Source organism: Cebus imitator, unplaced genomic scaffold, assembly GCF_001604975.1.
Source record: "Cebus imitator isolate Cc_AM_T3 unplaced genomic scaffold, Cebus_imitator-1.0 Scaffold122, whole genome shotgun sequence".
NCBI lineage: Eukaryota > Metazoa > Chordata > Mammalia > Primates > Cebidae > Cebus > Cebus imitator.
The window spans coordinates 2,468,592-2,487,615 of NW_016107437.1; the positions used below are offsets into that span (position 1 = coordinate 2,468,592).

General features: G+C 41.0%; 1 protein-coding gene across 6 annotated transcripts in view; it reads right to left on the reverse strand.

Annotated features, from left to right (window-relative positions):
- Window positions 1-19,024, reverse strand: part of TXNDC11 (thioredoxin domain containing 11) — a 71,238-nt gene that overhangs the window by 27,225 nt on the left and 24,989 nt on the right. The window lies entirely within an intron of this gene.

Sequence of the window (19,024 nt, forward strand, 5' to 3'; positions counted from 1 at the left end):
CCTCCCGAGTAGCTGTGATTACAGGCATGCACCATCACACCCAGCTGGTTTATATATATATATTATATATATACATATATTTTGAGATGGAATCTCGCTCTGTAGACAAGGCTAGAGAGCAGTAGCATGGTCTCGACTTACTGCAACCTCTGCCTCCTGGGTCCCAGTTGAAGCAATTCTCCTACCTCAGCCTCCCAAGTAGCTGGGGTTACAGGCACGAGCCACCATGCCCAGGTAATTTTTGTATTTTTTGGTAGAGATGGGGTTTCACCATGTTGGTCAGTCTGGTCATGAACTCCTGACCTCATGATCCACCTGCCTTGGCCTCCCAAAGTGCTGGGATTACAGGCATGAGCCACCACGTCCAGCCTTAGTTTTTGTATTTTAACAGAGACGAGAGTTCACCCTGTTGGCCAGGCTGGTCTCAAACTCCTGACCTCAAGTGATCTGACCACCTCCGCCTCATAAATCGCCAAGTATGAGCCACCATGCCTGGCCCAGTTTCCTCTTCTGACTGTAATTTCTGTGAAATTAGAGACTTTGCTTCATGCTGGTCTCCCAGCACCTACAGAAGTGCCAGGGTGTATAGTAACAGATCAAAAAACACTGACTAAATGAACAAATCTAGCATATACAAAGACTGATACAAATCAACAAAAAAAGGAAAACTGTTAAAATGGGCAAATCACAGAAAAGGAAATGTGTATAGATGGCTAATAATTACAGGAAATAAACTCAACCTCATTATCTTAAAAGAAAGCAAATTAAAACAAAATACTACTTTTAACCCTCAAATTGCCCAGAATTTAAGACATAGAAAATATCAAGTATTGACCAATAGTAGAGAAATGAGTATTCTGCTGTGATGCTGGGGGAAAAAGGCAAAATGGCACAGCCACTCAGGAGAGCAGCTGCTGCAGTGACTAGATAAAGAATGGACACAGCCAGGATTTCCACTGCTGAGCATCCACATGTGTGTCAGGAGTCACAGGCAAGGATATTCACCAAGAAACACTCTGCAAATGTTAAGAACAATGAGGCAGGACTACACACCACAAACAGAAGCCGAAGAAGTTAGAGTAGACCTTTCATATTAATGAAAGAAAGAAAAAGAAAAAAACTCACACTTATAAAACAGTTTGTGTGTATGTGTATTTTTTTTCCTACAGGTACGTATGTTTAGAAATGTATAAAGAATCTAAAAGGATAATAACAGTGGTTTGATGTTGGGGAACAAACATCAACAGGGACCTTATATGTGAAACTTTCATTTTTTTCATGGAGTATATCACAATATTTGTGTGATTATAAAGTATTTAGTGTTAAAGGAGGGTGAATAAGATACTATAGAACAAGGTACATTCTGTCCTATCCCCTTTTTGCTTTATTAGCACATGCTAAATAAAACATCAGTTAAACTTTAGGCCAGGCACAGTGGCCCATGCCCTTAGTCTTAGTACTTTGGGAGGCCAAGGTGCGTGGACTGCCTGAGCTGAGAAGTCTGAGACCAGCCTGGCCAACATGGTGAAACGCTGTCTCCACTAAAAACACAAAAATTAGTCAGGTGTGTTGTGGCAGACACCTGTAATCCCAGCTACTCGGGAGGCTGATGCACAAAAATCACTTGAACCTGGGAGGTAGAGGTTATCATGAGCTGAGATCCTGAGATGGTGCCACTGTACTACAGCCTGAGTGACAGAGAGAGACTCTGTCTCCAAAACAATAAACAATTTTTTGAAAAAAAATCAGTTAAACATCAAATGTTACCAAATTATATACAAGTAGCTAAGATATAAAAATATTGAGGTGATAAACCGATAAAGTTTCTAGTTTCATCCCACGAGCCCCCCTCTTTCAGCGGTGTGGTCCTCTCTCCCTCAGGTAAGGAGTGGCCGACAAGGATGAGGTAAGAGTCAATATGTCCCTACTGCCAGGGTCAATAATTTTTTATACCAACCTGGTGAGTTTAAAATGGCACAAAACAAAACAAATACAGGACAAATAAGCCAGAAATTAAACAGTCTGGTTACTTCTGGGTGGCTGGGGAAAAGGACAAGGGGAATGGGAAAGCAGGGCTGAGAGGCCTGGCACTGAGTAGGCCTTTCAGTATCTAACTCCTAGTGCCAGAGTGATGTTTCACATACCCTTCACATACTCCAAAATTAAACAAGTAATTAAAACCAAGTGAGACGGGACAATCCCAATGTGGAATACAGCACGTACAAATAACCCTAACTATTGCAAACAGGTAACACCACAGTGAAGGAGATGGGAAGAGAGAACTAACCTAATAACTGGAAAACAGTATCTTGACAATGCTGAAAAACTCAAGGCAAAAATAATTGTACATAAGTACTGTAAATCTAGGTAGCGTTTCTTAAAGAGGCATAAGTTAGCAATTCTGCAACTACTAACTTACTTCTTCATAGTAAATACATTATAGATAATTATAGCCAGGACTCTCACTGTTGGACAAAGAATTTATATATTAACAAAGGAAGGCAAAAATAAACCCTGTGATGTTAAACTGAAATCAGAGAGAATCAGTATAATCTTACAGCTTTTGATACACACAGACAGACAGACAGACACACACACAGAATGGATACAGAAATACAAACATGAGCATATGTGTGGGTATAAATACACTTCCTAGATCTACCCGCTGAGAAGACCTAGAATGACGTCCTGATACCAAAAAGCATACCTAGCACATAGATCTTGGTTTCTAATGCCATTCTCTAGTAAAAGAAACCAGGACCCTTGGAGAAGAGGTTGATTCCAGAGCTGGGGCGAAGAAAGTACAAGATAAGCCTGAATTATCTTGTATCAGAAGTAAAAAAGTGGGCCGGGCAAGGTGGCTCACGCCTGTAATCCCAGCACTTTGGGAAGCTCAGACAGGCAGATCACCTGAGGTCAGGAGTTTGAGACCTGCCTGCCCAACATGGTGAAACCCCATCTCTACTAAAAATACAAAAATTAGCCAGGCATGGTGGTGGGCGCCTGTAATTCTAGCTATTTAGGAGCCTGAGAAAAAAGAATCGCTTGAATCTGGGAGACGGAGGTTGCAGCGAGCCAAGATTTTGTCACTACCCTCCAGCCTGGGCAACAAGAGCGAAATTCCATCTCAAAAAAAAGGAAATGGTGCTCATAAGATGAGGGTTTGTCCAAAGGACCCAGGAGCCAAGCCGAAGCCCTCCTAGTAGCCAAAGTTGGAACAATGTGAGCAACAAAATAAACAATGACAGTACAAAGAATAAGGTAAATACCCGTGGCTCCATAATGATATTAATGAGAACAGTCAGCTCTTCTTACAGGAGAATTCCACTAATAATGAAAAAAGAATGAAGGAAATAGAAAATAACCATTTGAATACCAGAGTAATTGCTGCAGGCGAGATCCACTGATGGAGGCTAAAATTAGTGGACAAAAGTTTGAGGATATATTTACATAGTCTCAAATGATCTTTCCCCAAGGAATTTATTTATTAATTACAAAGGAAAAGATACTAACTTTTCAGTGGAGAAACCCAGCAAACACAACTTTAACCAAGTGATCAAAGTTAACATCACCGGTGGGAGATGACACATAACAGGCGCCTATCACCATGCCTGGCCAATTTTTTTATTTTTAGTAGAGATGGGGTTTCACCATGTTGGCAGGCTGGTCTCAAACTCCTGACCTCAGATGATCCTGACACTGTATGAACCCCTTGATAAGAAGTGCTGAAAAGGACCTATTTCTATGGCATTGTTGTCAAAAGGCAACAATCACAAGAAAACAGATGAAACTGAGTGATTTTTCTACAAAATACCTGAGAAGTATTCTTCAGAAGTGTCAAGGTTATATACAAAGTACGAGGAAAGACAGAGGCTTTGTCATAGGCTGGAGGAAACAGAAAAAACCAACTTGGTGTGATATGGGATCCCAGGCGGATCCTGAAACAAAAAGACACTCGTGGAAACACCGAGACAATCCAAATGAGGTCTGCAGTTTGGTGAATAGGACTGTACCAAAGTTAATTAATTTCTTTTGGTTTTTTTTGAGTCGGAGTCTCGCTCCGTTGCCCAGGCTGGAGTGCAGTGGCGCAATCTCGGCTCACCCTCAAGCGATTCTCCTGCCTCAGCAACCCGAGTAGCTGTGACTACAGGCGTGCACCATCATATCTGGCTAACTTTTTTGTATTTTTAGTAGAGACAAGATTTCATCATGGTGGCCAGGCTGGTCTTGAACTCCTGACCTAAGGTAATGCACCTGGCCTCAGCCTCCCAAAATGCTGGGATTACAGATGTGAGCCACCCTGCCTAGCTCTAATATTAATTTCTTAGTTTGTACAAAACACCTAACAACTGGTTACGTAAGATGTTAACAATGGGGGGAACTGGCTGAAAGGAGGTAATTACAGAGCTCCCTGTTCTATTTTTGCAACTTTTCTCTAAGTATAGAATTACTTGAGAAATTTTTAAAATTTTGTTTAAAGGGCATGACATAACTTTGGGAGGCCGAGGCGGGTGGATCACGAGGTCAAGAGATCGAGACCATCCTGGTCAACATGGTGAAACCCCGTCTCTACTAAAGCTACAAAAAATTAGCTGGGCATGGTGGCGCGTGCCTGTAATCCCAGCTACTCAGGAGGCTGAGGCAGGAGAATTGCCTGAACCCGGGAGGCGGAGGTTGCGGTGAGCCGAGATCGCGCCATTGCACTCCAGCCTGGGTAACGAGAGCGAAACTCCGTCTCAAAAAAAAAAAAAAAAAAAAAAAAAAAAAAAAAGGGCATGACATAAAAGTCCAGATCCCAAAGCTGTTAGAAGAATCGGACCAAAGAGAGGATGTGAATTAGCAGGACCAAAATACCCCTCTCCAGAAACAGATGATCTTGGTGGACAGTCACAGATAAAAGAGAAGGAAAAGTAGCCTGTAAGGAAATTCATTTGATAGCCTGCCAAAGTCACCATCACTATTTATTAAAGCAGAGGAGTGACAGCCTCATCCAAAGGTTAAAAGGGGCCATTCAAAAAAACCTGTGTAATTGCATTAATAAGAACAGACAGTCTGCCCAGACAGAACAGATTCTAACATGCTCAAACATATTACAATTTCAAAACTTTATTTTTCACACATAGAGAAATTTACAAAAATCACACTTCTATTTAAGTTCCAGCATATGGTGGAAATCTTGCTGGAAGAAGCGGCTTAAATTTGCAGTCTCACGTGAAAAAAGAATGCCTGGATTAGCAGAGGAAGTTTATAGCATAGAGATGACACAAGAAAACAGCATTCTCTCATTTCCTTATCCAGAGCATTCTCTGATAAGCAGAGCTCCAGGGCTTTCTACAATAGAAGTCTTTGTCATTTATAAGATGAATTCTTTTGTCCTAAAAGTAATGAAGTTTCAATATTTTAATTAAGAATGTGGAATTTGTCAGATAATTAACAATAAACTAAAACTCATACTCTCCTCACCTCCACCCAAAAAGGTCTCCAAGTTGCAGTATCCCATTCAATTAAAAAAAAAAAAAAATTCTCCATTAGTCTGGTGATTGGCCACTTCAAGATCTCTGTCAAACAAGTGACAACTGGTGTCAATGGCCACTGCATGATGTAATAAGATCTTGAAGGAACATCTGGGTAAAAGAATTAGTTACTAAGCAGTTTCTGCAGCTGCTCACACAGGTGGCCAAAAAGGTCAAGGTGACCACAGCATGACTTTTGGTGCCCCTCACTCCTCAGGGAGAGAGGGTGCTCCTTTGCTGCTTGCTACAGAGGGTGCTGAGTCCGGGGCCCTGAGATCGTCGGCTACAGAGCTGTGCACAAAGGCACCATCTAGGCTCATCACAGCACATCTCCCTCCCTTGGACACTGGCTAGAGAACCAGCTCTATTATGCTGATGCTAATACTGTTTGCTGTGCTTTGAGCTGAAATTGTCTTGTGCTTTGACCCATGAAATCTTGCCTACTTTTGGCAAGCAAGCAGGTTTCCTCCTGGCCATCTCTTGTGAGGCTGGAATTCTTCTCTGCCCCTAAGAGAATGTTCCCCCCTTGCTTCCCACACCCTCCCCAGGTATAGCTTCACCTGCTCTTCTTGTGCCTTTTGTGCACTACTGTCACCATTCACCTCATGGCAGCTACCAAGGGTGCCTGAAAGACCCGAAACTCCATCTGGTTTCTACTCACATTCATCTGGCTCACTCTACTCTCTAGTTTGCATAAACGCTTTCTGGTTTTTAGCAATGTTTTAGTATAAAACTACAGCTGACCCTTGAACAACATGGATTTGAATACAGATTTTTTTCAACCAAACATAGATCCAAAATAAGTATTTGTAGAATGTAAAGCCCATCTCTATGGGGAACCAATTTTCATACATGCAGATTCTGAAGGGCCAACTGTGGAACCTGGTATGCAAATTCTGGTACATTTGAGGATCCTAGAATTAATCCTCAATCTATGCCAAGGGACAACTCTATTTTATTTAGTTTAGTATCATTTGACTTAAATTTAATTTTAAATATTAAAATGTCAGTCTAGAGCCAGACACGGTCGCTCATGCCTGTAATCCCAGCACTTTGGGAGGTTGAGGCGGGTGGATCACTTGAGGTCAGGAGTTTGAGACCAATCTGCCCAACCTGGTAAAACCCCAGCTCTACTAAAAATTAGCCAGGTGTGGTAGCAGGCACCTGTAGTTCCAGCTACTCTGGAGGCTGAGGCAGGAGATTCGCTTGAACATGGAAGGTGGAAAAAAAAAATAATGTAAAATATCTCCATCATTATTATACTGATTATATGTTGAAATAATTTGGATACACTGGGCTAAATATTAATTTCACTTGTTTCTCCCCCTACTCCATTTTTTTTTTTTTTTTTTTTTTTAAGACAGAGTCTAGCTTTGTCGCCTAGGTTAAAGTGGCCCAATCTTGGCTCACTGCAACCTCTGCCTCCCAGGTTCAAGCAATTCTCCTGCTTCAGCCTTCCAAGTAGCTGGGATTATAGGCATGCGCCACCATGCCCAGCTAATTTTGTATTTTTAGTAGAGACAGAGTTTCCCCATGTTGGCCAGGCTGGTCTCAAACTCCTGACCTCAAGTGATCTACCTGCCTCAGCCTCCCAAAGTGCTGGATTACAGGCCTGAGCCACTGTGCCCAGCCTCATTTGTTTCTTTTTAATTTTTAGCAGAGCTACTAGAAAATTTTAAATTAGGCTAGGCATGGTAGCTCACATCTATAATCCCAACACCCTTGAGAAGGCTGAGGCAGGAGGATCACTTGAGGCCAGGAGTTGTTGCCCAAGACTAGCCTGGGCAACAGAGTGAGACCTTATTTCCAAACAATTTTTTTAAATAAGCTGAACATGATGATGTATGCCTATAGTCCTCAGTACTCAGGAGGCTGACGTGGGAGGACTGCTTGAGCCCAGGAGGTCAAGGCTGCAGTGAGTTATAATCACACCACTACACTCCAGCCCGAACAGCAATGTGAGACCCTGTCTCAAAAACAAAATTAAAAGAAAATTTTTAATTAGCTATGTTGTTCATATTATATTTCCATTGGATTATGCCAGCATGGTAATGATGAAAAAGCAAGACTCATTTACCTCAGGAAGAAAATTAGGCTGAGATGATAAATCCAGGAGCCAGAAAGTCTTAATAATATCTGGTAAGGTCACATGAGACAATGTTTCTTTTTTTTTTTTTTTTTTTGAGACGGAGTTTCGCTCTCGTTACCCAGGCTGGAGTGCAATGGCGCGATCTCGGCTCACCGCAACCTCCGCCTCCTGGGTTCAGGCAATTCTCCTGCCTCAGCCTCCTGAGTAGCTGGGACTACAGGCACGCGCCACCATGCCCAGCTAATTTTTTGTAGTTTTAGTAGAGACGGGGTTTCACCATGTTGACCAGGATGGTCTTGATCTCTTGACCTTGTGATCCACCCACCTCGGCCTCCCAAAGTGCTGGGATTACAGGCTTGAGCCACCGCGCCCGGCGAGACAATGTTTCTTATATTTTTTCATGAAAATCCCTCCAACAGTAAAGAATAATGATCTCTAAGTACACGTCTCCTCTTCTTCAAAAAGGAAAAAGGGAGGGTCTAGACCTGTAACTCTAGCCTGAGCTTCTGAAATTAATTCTCTCTCACAGACCTAAGGTATAGTAAAATACCCAAGTATACACTGAAAGAACAGGCAGAAACACCAGGTCTGAACAATGTGGAATTCCTTACACTGGGGAAGGTCACCTGCTATCATGGAGACTTCCTTCCGAATGAGCTCATCTCTAAGGGATCATGGAACAAAATGGAGTATCGGGTCAAAAAAAAAATGCTCATAAAGGTAACTGCTAACAAACCAACATATACTTCAAAACAAAATGCCACTGGATTAAGTCACACGGCATTTAATCAGCATGGCTAAGAAGGCATTTACTCCATGGGGAAATTTTTCTCATTTCTTTAAATTGGGAAATAGTGATATCCCTGTATCACTGGGATACAGGGATATCACTATTGTGGGATAGTTGTTGGGAAACAATTCTCGTTTTAGTCTCTCTGTCATTTTTAACTTCTACTTTTCTACTCTTCTTTCCAAGGTTTTAAATAAGTCAGAAAAAGGAGACTAGGATTATACAAAAAGGGATTAAAAACAACCCCTCTAATGTTAATATTTACATAAAGATTCACTTTTCAGATTCTTCATAACCATTTACTGGATGGTGATTGTATACATTTCAATAAACTGTCCATCAAAATGAAAAACCTTCGAAGAAATGTAACACTACAGAAATGCTTGTTTTCAAAACTATCATTACTTGCACTTTCCCCCTACAAATGTGACAGTGAGATTTGCATACTTTTAAAATTCTCAATATAAAGCACAAAGCAATTATCTAGAAAAAAAAATCTGGCATTTGGACATCACAGATACGCTGTGGTGCTTGCCAAGATACTACTAAACAGTAACTTATAAGCTGTGATTATTTTTGTGTGTGAGCTAGGTAGGAAGGGAAGAGAAATGTAGTTACAAATACATTATTTTAGAGAAAGTAAACTATAGCAATAAATATGCATTGTTACATATACTTAACCTGACAGTAAAATAAACATCCTCACACCAGCTGTTCTCATTTAGTAAGTCTAAAACGCAATATTAAAATGACCAATTTAGGTCAGGCGCAGTGGCTCATGCCTGTAATCTTAGCACTTTGGGAGGCCACGGTGGGTAGATCATTTGAGGTCAGGAGTTTGAGACCAGCCTGGCCACCACAGTGAAATCCCGTCTCGACTAAAAGTACAAAAGTTCACGAGGCGTGGTGGTGGGCACCTGTAATCCCAGCTTCTCAGGAGGCTGAGGCAGGAGAATCACTTGAACCTGGGAGGTGGAGACTGCAGTAAGCAAGATTGTGCCACTGCACTCTAGCTTTAGTGAGAGAGCAAGACTCCATCTCAAAAGAAAAAAATAAAATGAACAATTAAAATACTTCCCTTGTATGCACTTCCCTTAAATTCTTTTTTTTTTTTTTTTTTTTAATAATCCTCAGGGAAACGAAAAACTTTGCAAGCTAAATATATCCAATGAGAAACCTCCTCCACCCCATTTCAGGCTATTCTTAAGGTCTAACACAGGAGTCAGGTAGATGAGGTCTCTGTCACATTTTCTCTTTTTCCCCACCAAACAATGCTTTAAAAATGTTTTTTACATTTTTAAAAAACATTCTTAGCTCCCAGGCCTACAAAAATAGGCCAAGGGCCGTTGCATTTTCAAGATGAAATGCCCCTTACAGATAACTAGAGCAAAGCTCCCTAATTTTACAGATGGGGAACCTGAAACCTCAAGGCCAGTGAAAAATCGAGGCTGGGCCATGATTACACCAGGATATTTGCTATTAAAATGACTTCAGGGCTAGGCACAGTGGCTCACGCCTGTAATCCCAGCATTTTGGGAGGCCAAGGTGGATGGACTGCTTGAGCCCAGGAATTCAAGATCAGCCTAGGCAACATAGCAAAACCTACAAAAATTAGCTGAGTGTGATGGCATGAGCATATACGAAGATCACCTGAGCCTGGGGAGTTTGAGGCTGCAATGAGCCATGACTGTGCCACTGCACTCTAGCCTGGATAACAGAGTGAGATCCTGTCAAATAGATAATTCATTGGCCCCTGCCTATCTGTTCTTCTTGTTAGGAAGATAACACTGAAGCCCAGGGAAAACTAGAAACCAAGACAGGCTGGTAAGCAGGAGAAACAGCCTATTTGTCTATTAGTGCAACAGGAGCTCCAAGAAAGAAGCTGGGGTTATGAAAATCACAGGACATCCAGTATGCCAGACATCATGATAGACAGTCAAGAGTTATCAATCCACAGAACTTCCGAAAGGTCTTAAAAAATTAGGAAGGCAAACATTAGCCAGGGAAACGTATTACATTTAAAGCAGTATTACAGGCAAAGCCAAGAGGGAATCACCACATCATTATCACCTGCTGTACCTCAGTAGAGCAGAGGAGCTGCAGAGAAAACAGAGTAGGACTAGAGTGAGACATCTCTGCAGGAGGGTTCTCACTTCACCTCCTGTATTTACTGGCATGTGACTGTACTGGCTTCCTGTTGCTGCTGTAACAAGTAACAGCAGACACAAACGTATTTTAAAGTTCTGCACGTCAAAAGTCCAAAATGAGTCTCACGGGGCTGAAATCAACACTGGCCTACTACCAAGTCATGCTCCTTCAGGAGGCTCTAGGGAAGAATCCATTTCCTTAACTTTTCCATCTCCAGAGGTCACCCACATTCCTTGGTTTGTTGGCTCTTTCCTCCTTCAAAGCCAGTGACAGCTTGACTGTCCATCTCACATTACACTCTGTTATTTTGCTTCCAATTTTCATTCTTAAGAATCCTTCTGGCCGGGCGCGGTGGCTCAAGTCTGTAATCCCAGCACTTTGGGAGGCCGAGGCGGGTGGATCACGAGGTCAAGAGATCGAGACCATCCTGGTCAACACGGTGAAACCCCGTCTCTACTAAAAATACAAAAAATTAGCTGGGCATGGTGGTGCGTGCCTGTAATCCCAGCTACTCAGGAGGCTGAGGCAGGAGAATTGCCTGAACCTAGGAGGCGGAGGTTGCGGTGAGCCGAGATCGCGCCATTGCACTCCAGCCTGGGTAACAAGAGCGAAACTCCGTCTCAAAAAAAAAAAAAAAAAAAAAAAAAAAAAAAAGAATCCTTCTGATTACACTGAGCCCACCTCAATCACACAGGATAATCTCAGTGTCAGCTGATTAGCAATCTAATTCCACTGGCTTCCTTAATTCCTCCTTGCCATGTATATAACATATTCATAGGTTCTGGTCAGTAAGAAGTGGAGCTTTTTAGAGAGCCCTTCTAGCCCTGCCTACTACATTAACCTTGATTAAGTTAACCTCCTTAAAGCTTCAGTTTCTGATATGTAAAACGGGAATAATTAACAGCTCCTACTTCAAAGGGTGATAGTGAAGACTATCATTCAGGTCAAGTCCCTGACTCAAAGAAGTGCTCAGTCAAGTGTCAGCTTATCAGATTCAAGTATATATAAAAGGTGGCCAAGGACAAACCAGAACTGGGCTTGACTGCATGGAGTTGTCTGACTATAAGTTTATGACATTATTGTGCGATCCCTAAGAATTTTTTTTCTAAAATTGTAATGCTTCTGGTTCTTTATCTAGGAGTCTTATCAACTTCCAAATATGGAAAAAAAACAAACTTTGAGAAATTGGATCAACACCCACACCCATACTCTAAAAGATGACAACTTTAAAAGGGTAGAAAATATCACTAAATAATTAGAAAGTGAAGGTATAATTTTTCAAATACCTGGGATCAAGGAATCAAAATATATCTAAGTGAACACTAAAACTGGCTCTGAGCTTCTAGATGCCAAAACACAAGTGGAAATCCCTGTTGCTTTCCCCCGCCCCATTAATCTTCCACTCTGTATGTAGTTTCTTCCACATTTACCTGGAGGCTGAGCCTCCCACTCTCAGTGCCCATCTCCACTGAGCCATCTTCCTATATCCACCTAAGGAGGGCTGTCACAGACCCATCACCAAATTCTCATTGTGAGCAATTCTATTTCTTGGCTACACTGGCTAGTGGCTCCTGCTGATAGCAAGGAATGAGGTACATTCATCATTGCAGCTATATCACATAGCAGATCTTCAAATGGTTGTTGAATTATTTAATAAGAAATTATACTTCTGAATCTAACCTCAAGTGCTGGGAGGACCTTTTTTGGCCTTAGTTCTTATTTACAAGACTTAAAATTTTAAGTCATAAGTGGCTCATGCCTATAACCACAGCACTTTGGGAGACCGAGGTGGGAGGATTACTTGAGCCCAGGAGTTCCGGATCAGCCAGAGAAACACGGCAAAACCATGTCTCTACAAAAAATACAAAAACCTGCCAGGTGTGGTGTTGCATGCCTGTAGTCCCAGGTCCTTGAGGGGCTGAGGTGAGAGGATCAACTGAGTCTGGGGAGGCTGATGCTGCGGCTGCAGTGAGCCATGATTGTGCACTCCAGCCTGGGCAAAAGAGTGAGAGACTGTCTCAAAAAAAAAAAAAAAAAAGAAAAGAAAGGAAAAAAATCACAGTGGAAACAAAAGCATCTCCCACAAAATATACAAGGATTCCTTTGCTAAAATTTAACTGAGTTAAAAAGTCAGTTTTAGGTGTGGGGACATAAAGTACGGAATATTTCTAATCTGTATTAGTCAGTACCCAGAAGAGTCTCAAAGCAGGCAGACAGTTGGAAAAAGATTTCCCCCATAAGTGGGTATAGTGGCAATGAATGAAATTACCCAAGAAAACGAAGCGATCCTAGAACCCATTCCACTCACCGAGAACTGTTAAACTCAATGTCTGCTCCAAAGACTCAAAAGTTAGACACAAACTCCCAAGAAAATAAAGCAATCTCCAAGCCAGCCTTGCTTGTCAGTCCCTTGTTTTTTCAATGCCTTTTAAAGCGTCACATACAGAGTAAGAAAACTCTATCCCTCGATGGGCGCGGTGACTCACGCCTGTAATCCCAGCACTCTGGGAGACTGAGGTGGGTGGATTATCTGAGGTTCGGCGTTCGAGAGCAGCCTGACCAACATGGAGAAACCCCGTCTCTACTAAAAAAAAACATACAAAAATTAGCCAGGCATGGTGGCACATGCCTATAATTCCAGCTACCCGGGAGGTTGACAAGAGAATCGCTTGAACCCGGGAGACAGAGGTTGCAGTGAGCTGAGATTATGCCACTGCACTCCAGCCTGGGCAACAAGAGCAAAAACTCCATCTCAAAAAAAAAAAAAGAGAAAGAAAACACTATCCTTCAAATCTTTCTTTTTTTTGAGAGAAGGTCTCACTTTGTCACCCACGCCAAAATGCAGTGGCATGATCTCAGCTCACTGCAGCTCTGACTTCCTAGGTTTAAGCAATCCTCCCACCTCAGCCCTCTAAGCAGCTGTAACTACAGGCTAATTTTTATATTTTTTGTAGAGACAGGGTTTCGCCACATTGCAAAAGGCTGGTCTCAAACTCCTGAGCTCAAGTGCTAGGATTACAGGTATGAGCCACCGCACCCCGCCAAGATCTCTTGATGCTCTATGAAATCTCACAATCTGACAGAACGATGCTCCAGAAAAGCTTTCTTCGTGCAGAAGGCCTTGGAGGAGGGCACTTTTTATGTGTACCGACTCAGTTCCACAAGCAAATCTCAGCAGCATCAGACACCACCTGGTGGAGTACAGGGACCCTATACTGGAATCAAAGTTCTTCCTCCATTTAATATATTCCTCTAAAAAAATTCACTAAAACACTATTTCCCAAAGGAAGTTCCTTAGAAAACTAATGCTGGGGTTTCCTCATCAATTGAGTTTAGGAATTTCCAAAGGTGATAGAAGGGAGTGTAAACAATATCTTTAGTTAATACTTTAGTGTATTTCCAAGATGACATTTAGGTACCATGTGAATTTCAATTTGATCTCTACAAAAAAAATTTTTCTTTTAACTTGGTGGTGTGGTGGTGCATACTTATGCTTCAAGCTACTCAGAAGGCTGAGGCAGAAGGATTGTTTGGGCCTAGAGGTTCAAGGTTACAGTGAGCACCACTGCGTTCCAGCCTGGGCAACAAAGTAAGACCCTGTCTCTGCAAAAAAAAAAAAAAAAAAAAGAATAGACCAGGCAGGGGAATTCCTACTCTATGGTCTATGGAGCCTGAAGGGCCGGGCACGAGAAGTGGAGAAGGTGGTTAGAGGGGATCCAAAGTGACATTTAAAATCCTGTAGCCGAAATCTTTTTCACGTGTCCTTTACCAGTCATTCATTTACCCTCTTTGCTACAACTATGCTGGAACATAGTAGAGCTGTAGGAGCAACAAGACAAAACCCTCTCATCATGGCACTCAGTAAATATTATCTGAACAAATTAGCTCCTATTCTGGTGGGAGAGATATTCAGTCCATTTGACAGGGTGAAAACCATGAATTACAAACAGAAGCAGGTAGGAGGTTTGGATGTTTTTATAATAGATAAAATACTTATCTGAGCTGCTTTCGGCCAGATGGCTTAGTTTCTAATTAAAGTATAAAGACTATTACTTTACTCACACACAAAGCATTTAACATGATTTGACCTTATAAAACAAGGATTTCTATACTTATCTCCACCCTCCCCAAATTTACAGATAAACAAACTCAAACAGAAAAGTTAAAGATTTTGTTCCAAGTTTACAGACCCCACCAGGGCAGACAAAGAGTAAGGACCAGGCATTGCTGGCTGCCAGCCCACTACTTTTCTCCTTAGACTGCACTTTTGTAGATCGGATAAAAAACGAGATGAAAATTTGCTACAAATCTTCTCTTTTAAAAAAAAGTCACTGATTATAGCAGAATATAACAACATTTTACTAGAACACATGTTTACAGCAAATAATAATCACCAGATTTTTAAAAATCAAGCAACCAACTTCAGTATATGACCCCTCTACCAAATTTTCTTTTGGCAATAAAGCAGCCTGTCTGCCAAGATCAAATGTAAAAATGTTCCAAGAGGAACAGGTTTTGCAGTCCTGCAAAAGTAAAGAAGTACAAGAGAGGCAATTTCCTCCAGGCTTTTGAAACATACACAAAGATTGCCAGCCCATAATTAATCACCTAGCACTCTGAAATGATTAAACATTAATAAGAGATATGTAAGATCTACTATAAAAAACTAAAACAAAGGTTTGAATAAATGAATAATCATGCCATGAACCTAGAAAGGAAAGCTAAATGTTATGAACATGTCCATTATCTTCAAGTCAATTTATGTATTTAACATAATTTCAACAAAATTCCAGCCAAAGGCATGGGTGGACATAAAAGAATATTCCACAAAACATAAGAACTGGAAGAAGTGGAGTCCAGACTCTACCAAGTAACAACAATTTACAAAGCAAGAATTTAGATTATGTTTACTCAGATTAAAATAGATATCTAGACCAAAAGAAAACACAGAAATAGACCCAAACGCATGAAAAAGAATATGATATGTAGTAAAACAGGCATCATCAAGATGAGAGAGAAAGGAAACATTTTATAAATCAGAGGGCAGAAAAATCAACTGTGCTTTATATTTTAAGCCAAAGTAAAGCCAGGGAGCATAAAGTGCTAAATAATTTTTAAGTTTAAAAAAGAAGAAAATAGGCCAGGCGCAGTGGCTCACGCCTGTAAATCCCAGCACTTTGGGAGGCTGAGGCGGGTGGATCATGAGCTCAAGAGATTGAGACCACCCTGTCCAACATGGTGAAACCCCATCTCTACTAAAAGTACAAAAAATTAGCCAGGCGTGGTGGTGCATGCCTGTAGTTCCAGCTACTTGGGAGGCTGAGGCAGGAGAATCGCTTGAAACCGGAAAACGGAAGTTGCAGTGAGCCAGGATCGCGCCACTGCACTCCAGCCTGGCGATAGAGCGAGACTCTGTCTCAAAAAAAAAAAAAAAAAAAAAAGGCAAGAAAAACTAACCAGAAGACTGGGCACTGTGGCTCATGCCTGTAATCCCATCACTATGGGGGCGGGCTGGGGTATAGTGGGGAGGGCTGCATCACTTGAGGTCAGGAGTTTGAGACTAGCCCGGCCAGCAGGGGCCAACATGGCAAAAAGCCGTCTCTAGTAAAAATACAAAAATTAGCTGGGCCTTGTGGTGGGCACCTGTAGTCCTAGCTACTTGGGAGGCTGAGGTACAATAATCCCTTAAAACTGGGAGGCAGAGGTTGCAGTGAGCCAAGATCACACTACTGCACTCCAGCCTGCGTGACAGAGCGAGACTCCATCTCGGGGGTCGGGGGGGGGGAGAAAAAAAAAAACAAAAAAAAAAAAAAAAAAAAAAAAAAAAAAAAAAAAAAAAAGAAAAAAAAAAAGAGAGATTACATGAAAATATGAAAGCGCTATATAAATAACGATAAAATTTAAAAAGCTAACATAATAATGGACAAAAATATGTGTAAGAGTTCCTGTCCACAGCATGTAAAAGGTGGGTCTAGGTAAAATGACAGATCAGCACAAAGGCCGAGCCCTCAAAGAAGGATACAAATAACCTAGATAAAAGGAAACAGTTAAAACAAGAGAAATCAGTTATTGTTTCAGCCCTGAGGTGGTAAGTGAACTTCCTTTATTTCAATGTGTAAAAATAGCAAATGTTAGACAAGTTGTTAAGTGAGGAATGAAGGACCACAGAACCCAATCTTACAACCCAAGCCTTGAATGTTGAAGGGCAGAAATAAGCTCTCCTCACAGCACACCCTATAGGCCTGTGACACTTCAGACGTGGTACAATGGCAAATTACTTATGCACCGACGGCCAGCTAGCTTCAAAAAACAAATGTAGAACTTGGAAAGTGGCCTGGCTATTTCTAAGACAATTTAAAAAATCATTAAGGCAGGGGAAAGGCATGTGCATTGGAAAAATGCTTGTGGCCTGCTGAACCAAGGCATCTGCTTTCTACCACCACAGTCTAAACATGTCTTCAGTTCAGCTCTCTACAACCAAATGTTACATGTGTCAAATGTTTCTCCAACCTAGATTTGTATATACAATCTAAACCTGACACTGACCTAGAATTGAATTTGAAACTGTATCTTTTTTTTTTTAAGTGTGCACATGTTTCTCCCACCTTTTACTGCACATCGGCTGTTAATAACAAGGAAAATACCATTTGACTTCAGGGTAGAAGAAAGGGAGAAAAATGTCAGACGCCCAAGGCAGTATTCACTTTAGGGAAACATTCATAATGCACATACTATAGAAAACCATCATTTCCAAATGTGTGAATTTCACCACACACCAAAAAAAAAAAAAAAAGGGGGGGGGGAGGGGGTGAAAAGGATTTATTAGAATTAATCTCGGCTCCTGAAAACTTGGAAATGCAACAGATTTTACAAGATCCTACTAGAATCACAGAATAGGGAAGAGATGTAGAAAAGGTCAATCAGATCACACATTTATTATAAAAATAACTTGCATATAAATTTGTCAAAATTAGTGATTTTACCCAGGAGGTTCATTTTGTACCTTTGAGTAATTTTTAATCATTTGTCCCTTTCAGCCTTATTTTATCTCTATCACTTTTTTTACTCTTCTTTTGCTTAAAGAAAGGGAAAAAAGGCTACTGTCTCATATTAGAAGGGTATTCCTAAAAGGAACACCATTTTAGAAACCTCTGAATGAAAAAATAATTCAAGATGAGTAATGTATTTCTAATACAGCATAGTAGCACAAAATATAAGCCTAAATAACAAAATATGCTTCTACAACCTTGAAATAGCCTCTTCAGCTCAAGAACTTGAATGCTACCATCACTTTAGTGAATAACTCTAGGTTACCCTTTTATATGTAAGCTTCATTAAGGTCTTGTCTTCTTTGAAGGGCTTTACTTAATTTTCCATGAAGAGCTTTGAATGGATGCTCCTTAAGCTTAAGTTGGCAGTATTTTGTTTTCAAAGTTCAAACTTTATTTTCTATGTCTTCTTAGACACTTGAAACTGTACAGCTCAAAGTCTTTCAATTAGACAGACATAAGACAGCTTGATTTTCTCCACCAATGTCTCCCATACTATGTGAATAGATTCTCAGTGCATAAAACCTTCAAGGTATATATTAAATTGGCCAGTCATGTAATTGTTTCATACATACTGTTTTAATATCCCAAAAATAAAAATAATAAAAGTATAGTTGCATATTTTTGGTTAATCTACTGGGGGAAGATGACAGGCCTGATCTACTTGGGGAAGATAATGTGATCACTTGCTTGGCAAAGACTGATGACCCCTCTGCTTTGTGCCAGTCTGTACAGAAAGAATACTAACCTGAAGAATGTGGTCCCTACCCTCAGAAATCTTACAGTCTAAAGAAAAAGACATTAAATAAATCATCTTGTAACCACATACATAAATGCAAACTGTGTTAAATGCTACAAAAGAAACAAGAGGGTACCCAACTTAGACTGGGGTAGAGGTTTCAGCTATTTAATTGTAGAACTGGGCCCTGACAGGTAGAGAACTGGGCCCTAAGGGTGAAGGCACATTCCAGAAACAAGACCTAGCATGTGCAAAGGCCACAGTCTCCACTGGTCTGGTGCAGGTGTGGGTGAATGGGCACCGACCAGAGTGGTAACAAAGGGGATGGAGACAAGCAAGCAGATAAGAATGTATCTGACACAGAACTGACAGGCTCTAGAGTCAAGACTGAGAGAGCACAGAACAATATGGAAAAATTGGGAGAACATGACCTTTCACTTGAAACACAGGACACCAAACAATGTACGATTCCACTAAGTCAAAAGAAAAATACAGATGTGAGAAGCTGGCAGAAGCCTATGCTGTAATGTGACATGAGTTTTATACCTGTAAAACTACTTCTCAAAGGAAATGTATTGCTAGATTACAACCTGTCTGACAGATTTGATAACCACTAACAATGCTGATCAAAATCTTTATACAAACAAAAAAAAAACAAGATGTAACAAATTTTAAAGCACAAAATATATAATTACA